At 41.3% G+C, this 8,015-nt stretch overlaps 1 protein-coding gene across 1 annotated transcript in view; it reads right to left on the reverse strand.

The window, feature by feature from the left end:
* The window catches only part of HSBP1 (heat shock factor binding protein 1), an 11,926-nt gene that overhangs the window by 1,263 nt on the left and 2,648 nt on the right, over positions 1-8,015 (reverse strand). The window lies entirely within an intron of this gene.

An 8,015-nucleotide genomic window follows, 5' to 3' on the forward strand; every position in this document is an offset into this window, starting at 1 on the left:
GTCCCCGGGCTGTGCCCCCCGGGCTGTGCCCTCCCCCGTCCCCGGGCTGTGTCCCCGGCCGCTGCCGGTCCCCGCGGGCAGCCGATGTGGAAGGAGCCCGAGGCCTGCCCTGCAGGCCTGACCCGAGGCCCACGCCAGAGGCACCGGCGCAGCTCTGTGGGAAGGGAACGCGTTCAAACACCTTTTCCCCAGAGCGTGAGGCTCACGTTTCGCCTTGTGCTCAGAATGAGAGCTTTCCTCAGCTCCTCAGGTGCGCTCGTGCTCTTCCAGCTCCCCAGTATGGGAGAGGACAGAGGGACCTTCCCGGCCCGGGGAGCGGTGCTGCCTGCAGGGCCTCCCCCTTTTAGCATTTAATGCAGGAGAAACGAGCAGTTCAGCCCGGATGGCAAACGTTGGAGGCTGCAGAGAGGGGCTCTGGGAAGGGCAGCACGACAGGATCAGTGCTGGAAGCCAGCACTCGTGTAAGTGTAAGTGGATTGGCAGTGAAAGGCCAGGTGTTACTGTGGCATCTTGTCCTCGTTAAAAGAGGCACAATGCCAAAAGCTGCACACACTGGATTAAATTCATGTCTGCCACGGATTAGTGACATAGTCTTTTAAGTTCATAGACTGGCTTTTCGTGGCAGGGATGGATGCAGGAAAAGCATTTCCTAAGTGCAAGTTCTTTAGACCAAAGCCACTCGTTGGTAGGTTTCGTTTGTGAAGTGAGTTGGTGTTTACACAACTTGGTTATTGTGTGCAGTGATAAAATGGAAACTGAAGTTAACAAAAACATTGAATGTGAATGTGTGAAAGGAGAATGTTTCCTATTAGCAGCAGATGATTCTCAAATGTCTCATTTCACCTGAAAGCCAATACCAGGCACTGACACTCTGCCTTACCCCATAACTAGTAACAAATGTGAGATCCAGGCCGTTTGCATTATTAATGTGCCTTTAGGACCACTGCAGCAGTAATAAAAAAACTACTTAGTGCCAGTTGGGGGAAATTTTGTCATCTGTTTACAAGTAAATATGGCTTCTGGTTCTGAAAAATACAAAGAAATGACCTCCCACTGATTGTTTGATGTGTTTATGAAAGGATGATTGCTTTTTATGACAGCTATTTGAATCAGATGTTGTTGGGAAAAGGTCGTTGTGTTTGGTGTCATGGTGCATGTCACAGTGTGGATCTTGGCTGCCCCCAGTCCTGGGGTGAGTGGTGTGTGGGTGCTGGTGCTTGCTGCTGTGTTGTCTCCCCGGAGCCTTCTCTTCTCCAGATTGATCTTCTTGTTTTAGTATTGGCTGTTCTTAGTAGTGCAGAAAAGAGGGGAGCTCTCAGGAAACTGCTTGACATGTCAAGCTACTGGAGGCCATTTCTGTCTCCTCTAGCCTCCTGACCAGGATGTCAAGGCTACAGCCCTTAGGCTGGATGCCTGTGAGAAGACAGATGGTCCAGAGCTCTCTCTCCCTGCTGCAGTGCTCCAGGTTTCAGCAGGTGACAATGCACGTCTCTATGGGTTCTCCATCATTTAACAAGAAAACATTATGCATCGGCCAGATCCTCGACCTTTTTTGCTTGTAAATGGTTTTGTTGCAGCTTGACTTGAGAATGAGATGTTACTGATTTGACTGCAGGCCTTTGTGACCCTGCTGTTGCCAACTGTGGCAAGTTTAGATAAGGCTCTTTATAGATTCAGCTGCACAGACATCCCAAAATCATGTTCCATTTTAGGGTATGGACAAGCCCTAGGATGTTCTGGCATATAATTTGAAAGCTGTGTCCACTCAGCTGGTAAACAGTCTTTGTTATGCAGGGAGTCAGATCTGGCTAACAAAATTATTCCTCAAGCCATTAAGGTTTTAGTAAGTGTCAAATGGCTGCACACTTGTTCTCATAACTTTAGGAATTTATTTTCATGGCAGAATAAAACATGGTTATTAATTTGCTTCCTAGCATGGCATAGTTAAACAGGAGTTGACTTTAAATTTGCAGGGTTTTGTCTTGTTTTTGAGACTGGACTGAAAGAAAATGCTATGCAAGGAGGACTGGTAGGATTGATGATCACTGCAGTGTTCAGAGACCACGAAAATGAATGGAGCTGTAGAAAGCTGAATTCTCTTGCTAGCTTTTTACTGACAGGGTCTTAATTTAAAGTATACAAAGAAGGAGGACCTTAAAAATATAGAAAGCTTGTTGTTCTCTTTAAAATCAAGATAAATTTACTAAGTAATTTAAAAACAGTGAAACTCCTTCAAAATGTGGGGATATGTAATTCCAAAGTGGAACAATTTGAGCTCATATAGCAGTAAATCATGGTCAGGCTTGGTAATCAGGCACATTTTCAGTTTTCATGAGAACTCAATATGAACTTTGCCTCTGAGGAAACATGATAGAGATTCTGGGACTGGTGTCATTAGGTCTGATTCAGTTCCTGTATCCTTTGGTGACATGGGATTAGGGCTCAATATAATTCTCATCCAGCAACCACTTGAAAAAAAGGCTTTTATTTTAACAGCTTTGTGTGCATGTGTGTCAGTTAATGCAAAAATCACCTTAAGTGGTTAATGCTGCAGAATTAAATGTGTATTTTTGGATAGGTCTCCTTTCCAGTCATCATAACGCAGGGATTGGGAGGTATCTAATGAAATGTAAATTTAAAAAGGCAGAAGAAAATTTCCCAAAGGCGATTTTGTAAAACACCTTGTTCTTAGCAAAAACACTGTTGTGAATTCTGTAATGACTTCAAAAGAGTCGTGGTCCAGTATTTACATCTTTTAAATAGCAACTCTGCCAGAGAACTTTGTTCCTTGTGGAATTTGGGTGCATTAGCACAGTGGTAACAGTTTAGAAAAGAGTATATTATTATTTTTGTGTTCTGTGAGGCAATAAATGGCAACTATAATTGCTTTGACCATTGGATCTTATTTAGGCTCCCTGTTGGCTTGCAGATAATTGTGGTAGTTCTGAGTATTATTCATACAATGACGCTGCAAACTGTTGCAACTGTTCTTGCCTGCTCCCTCATTTGAGTTTGCTGAATTTATGGATCTTTAGATGCTTAGCACATAAAATCACAGATAAATCTTTTGTATTTCAGCCAAAGACTTATGATAGAATCTTGAGAATGAAACATTAATATTTCAATTGCAGTTGCTTGTGGCAGAAATTCTTGAGAAAATATAAAAATATAACAAGTAGAACTCACTTATTACTTCCTGAGGAATAACACTCCTTAGAGACTGCCAAATATACATGAGGTCAGGACTTAATAAACAAAGAACTGTACTTATAAAACAACTGTCAAGGGAAAAGTAAATGTTCGATATCCTGACTCGTGAATTTAACTGGATAAGACACAAATTATGGAGGCAGCATAAATGGGTCTAGCATAAGTGTGAAAGTGATTTGTATGTAAACAGAAACAATTCGCTCTGCTTTGTTCCCATTATTCTTCAGCATCTTTAACAAACAGCTTCTTTTTTATGACAGGTTTTATGACAGAAGATAACATTAAGTTATCTTCTAATACAAAATGAAATTATTTGTGCTGTAGTTATTCCTGTCTGGTAATTTATCCTGTATTTTTATATTTTCAGTGTTTGATGATCTTGCTGGTGCCTGCCATCAGAACTGATCGAGGAGAGCTTCCCTGGGTGCCTCAGAGCTTTTGGGAAGAGAAAGACGAGCAGGGATTCATTAAGAGCAGACATTTCATTTCAGGAGTTTGTACCAGGGGAAAGTGAGCAAGGTAAGAGATGGAGAAGTGAGGGATATCATCATATTTTGTACATCACTTTCCCACAGTCTCATTCCTCCTCACTCTCCCCCTTCACTCTTGTACACACACACTTCAGAATGTCACTTCCTTAGCATTGCTGCTAAACCCTCTGTGTCCGAGAGAAGAAAAGCTCCTGTCATCTATACTTTCCTGAAGGGGAAAGCTTGCCAATGGTTGGTGACCACAAAACCAAAAGCCCTTCCCAAAACTCCTGCTGAGGTGCTGGAAGAAGGGTGTTACACCATTATTCCTTTAGATTTACTAAATGTTCAGCAGCAGAAAGCAATCGGAAGCAATGCTGAAGTGTGAAAATGCATGGCAATATCATAACTACTGCTTTCTAATTCATGGTAATGTATGGTGCTGCTTCCTGGCATCTCTGGGGACAGAACAAGAGGGACTGTGCTCAAAGAACAACTTGTAGGAGGAAAATGATAATTGTAAGATTATGTGTTGTTATCTTTAGTGGAATCAAGAGTTTTTTAAAGAAACGGACAAGTCATAAGGCCAGACATTTTACTAGTAGAAAAGTCAACTAAGTCTCCAGTGAGATATGAAGGAGAAGGATCTGGGAGTCCTGGTAGATAGTTAATGATCCATGAGCCAGCAACGTGCCCTTGCCACCAAGAGGGCCAATGGAGTGCATAAGGAAGAGTGTGGCCAGCAGGTCGAGGGAGGTCATTCTCCCCCTCTGCTCTGCCCTGGTGAGAACTGTGTCCAGTTCAGGGCTCCTCAGTTCATGAGAGGCAGGGAACTACCAGGACAGTCTTCACAGTTAGAAAAAAAAATCTTACCATTTTTAATTGCTAAGAGTTTTCTGAGACACATCAATACTGTTGGTCTTCTAACTTCATTCGTTATCTGGCATTCTATTAAGAGAGCTGCTCTAATGATTATACCTTTCTGTTTGAGTTACAGCTCTTGTCTCTGTTTAGTGTATCTCCATGTACAGCTAGTTTGCTGAAGTCCTCATTCTTTCCACAAAGATAATATAATGATTTATTTCCCAGTTTTAGTTATTTATGCACAATAACAAAGTGTTCCTTTATTTTATTTCTTGCCTTTTTCTGAATGAGCAGTTAAATTTAAGTATGTATTAGCTTTTGAATGTTAACAATCTACCCAAAATCAGCTGAAAATTTAAAGGATGACATTTCCTTGAATATTCCTAAAGAAATCATTGGCATTTCTGCAGCATTGAGTAGACAAAGCTGGATGTATTTAATTATAAATACTTCATGTGTGGAGGAGAATAGGTAATTATTCTCAGTGTCTGCTCCACTCAAATGTTTTTTCCTCTCTTACTGAGTTAAAAGAAGTAGGGCAAATCAATCACAGCTTTACAACTACATTTTCCAGGCTAAAATTAAAGGCAGCTGAATTTTTTCCTAGTTGAAATAAGAAATGCTGTCTTTCAATTCCAACTCTATAAGCCAGGAGAAAGGTATAATTTGTAAAGGAACAGCAGTGCCACCTGGAAAACAAAGGTACAACTGTGGAAGCCAGAAGGGAAGCCAGACCAGAAAAGGAGGCTACTAAGTGACTGTGCAGCCACACTGAATGACAGGATCATTATAAAGGCTCTGCAAAATGTGTTCACCTACAACACTGGACATCTCGGAGCAGCAATACCTAATTCTTACTCTGGCAGAATCTGGAGTTAAATTCCTGTTGATTCTGCCATTATCACCATCAGGTCAATGCTGAGCTCTTTTGCAAAATCCATTCTGTGCCTCAGATCTAGACAGCTAGTTCCCCAGCTTTTGTGCAGAACTGTTTTACAACCTGTTTGTTTGGCATACAGCAGTTCCCTGCTAAATTACTCCTTTTATTCTGTGCCCAACAGACTGGATGCTCATGACATGTCCAGTGAAGTTCAGTCACTACATCTGATGTAAACAAGCTCTCAAGATTTGTCTCTTTCAGAAGTAGAGCCTATGATGATGTGATCATCTTCTCCCAGTTTGCCCCTAGTACTCCTGAGGGGGGCATTAATACTGTTTAGGCAAGATCCTGATCACTTAATTGTAGTGCACTCTGTGCCCTTAGGCCAGTTTAGATCAGGTTGGGGTGAGAGTGAGTAGGAATCAGAAATGGAAAGGGTAGTTTAATCACAAGAATCCATACCTGAAACCTCTGATGTAAAAGGGGTCTCTGCAGTAACACTGAGGGTTTTGGGGCTTACACGGGTGATCCTTTTCAACAGATAGGGAGGCAGAAGGACAGAATACAACTGTGCACATGAGCATGATTTTTCAGTAAAATATGTGTTGTTTGGGGCAGTCACATAGGTTCTAGAGTCTCATTTTGGATTTTTGAGTCCTCAAGCTGCTGGCAATAGGCATTAACTGTAGCAGTTGGCTCAGTGTGGGAGCAGATTTATTTTTCATCCTTAGAGTCAGGGGTTAAGGAGTGGGGTGAGCTCCTGTTGCCCCTTCTGCAAGAAGGGAAGATTGTGTGTTTAAAAAATGGCAAAATGTTACTGTAAAATTCAGGTATTGAGATTTAGATTTCCTAAAGTTGTAAATGTGGTTTGGAAGCCATGTGTGTATCATTTGTTCTGCCACACAGCAAAAACTGATAGCACAAAGGAGAATGATTTTTTTTCTTACAATACTGGAGAAAAAAAAGAATAAATTCTTTTAGTTCCTTCTTTTCCTCAAGAAGAGCTTCAACTCCTCTCAGTAGAAAAAATACAGAAAATTGTTACCCCAGCCAAACTAGAAGTACCACTAGTGAAAAACAGGTGCTTCTTCAAGCACATTGTAACTGGCAATATGAGGTGCTTGAAAGTAAAACCAATCTGCTTTGATTATAGGTGATATTGGCATAACATTCCTACACTGTCTCATTTTTGGACCTCTTACCTTTATCTGCGAGAGGAATGAAAACTTTTCACCATTTTCTGTCTGACTGTGATAATCCATGTACTAGGTCAGACCATGGAGGAGGGTTTGTAGGAAAGATTGCAGTTTACAGCTCTGTTGCCTTTCAAGGAGTTCCTTTGGGAATAAGAGCTGGGCTGGAAGTGTGCACCTCTTGTTGCCACGCAACAGACAGGCAGGGCCCTGGGTACCAGGCACAGCATCCATCACTTCATGATTTTTCAATAACCTTTTCAAAGGTGGCTACCAGAACTGCACAGAGTCTCTGCCTCAGCTCTGCTGCAAAATAACTTCCTTACTCCTACTTATTAGTCCCACACATGTACATTTGATGATCCTGTTAGTCTTTTATGCTGCCAGACCTGACCAATTTGTATCTTAGCTTCAGATTATGTCAATGCTGTTCTGTCTCTGTTCATCATAGTGCAACAAGGTCTCCTTATGTCAATTTAAGAGATCAGTCCTAACATGGGACTCAGGTCTCTGCTAAGATAAATAATGCAGGGAAAGTAGTTAACATGTGGCTGTGAAAAAATGTCTACTAATCCAAATTCCTTCTGTTTCTAAGTAAGCATTTCCTATGGGAATCTGTGTTCATGTGGGATTCACTGTGTGGTTGTATCTATGACAAAGTGCTAAAAATGCAGTATAGGGCTATTTCCTTGCCAGCTGTGATGAAGACCAGGTTTTAACACCTCGAACCTGTATCAGTAGTATGAATAGCTAATATTGAAAACAACCAGTTCTTTCTTCATGTTATTATGTAATGTATAAATATGCTTGGATCATATGATAAGTGAGAGTCACACTTGTCTGTGTGTGAAATATCTATTCTTGAGTCTCAAAACACTGCATTGATAGCACGTGATGATTTGCACTCGTTGCATGCAATACATTTCCATGCATTTCCTTTGATATTCAATAGTGAGAGCATATTGATGCAGCAAAGTGCATAACAATATACAATGTCAAGCTATAAAAGTGCAAGCAGAACTCCTGCTACAATCTCTTGTTGCATGAATACAGTTTTCTTTAGCTCAGTGCAGAAATGTAAAGACTGTGCCAAGCAGAAAGGATCAGAGTCATAACCCCTTTGGAAGAAACAATCAGCACATTTAAGAAGAAATAAAATTAAACTTTAAGAGCACCCTAATTGCATGGCAGTAAAATTCAAGTCTTATAAATCTGGTTACATTGTGTTAGGAATGCTTTTACTGGATCTTGAGATATAGGAGAAATCCATTAGAAGCAGAATCTGAAAGGGACTTGAAGTGGTGATCTTTCATTTCCCTGCTCTAAGGCTACACGGGCTGAAGACCTGGAAGCAGTGTTTCAGAGGTGGTGGATGCATGCATGACTGCCAGGGAAAGA

The sequence above is a fragment of the Chaetura pelagica genome, unplaced genomic scaffold (assembly GCF_000747805.2).
Source record: "Chaetura pelagica isolate M959 unplaced genomic scaffold, ChaPel_1.0 scaffold139, whole genome shotgun sequence".
NCBI classification, from domain to species: domain Eukaryota; kingdom Metazoa; phylum Chordata; class Aves; order Apodiformes; family Apodidae; genus Chaetura; species Chaetura pelagica.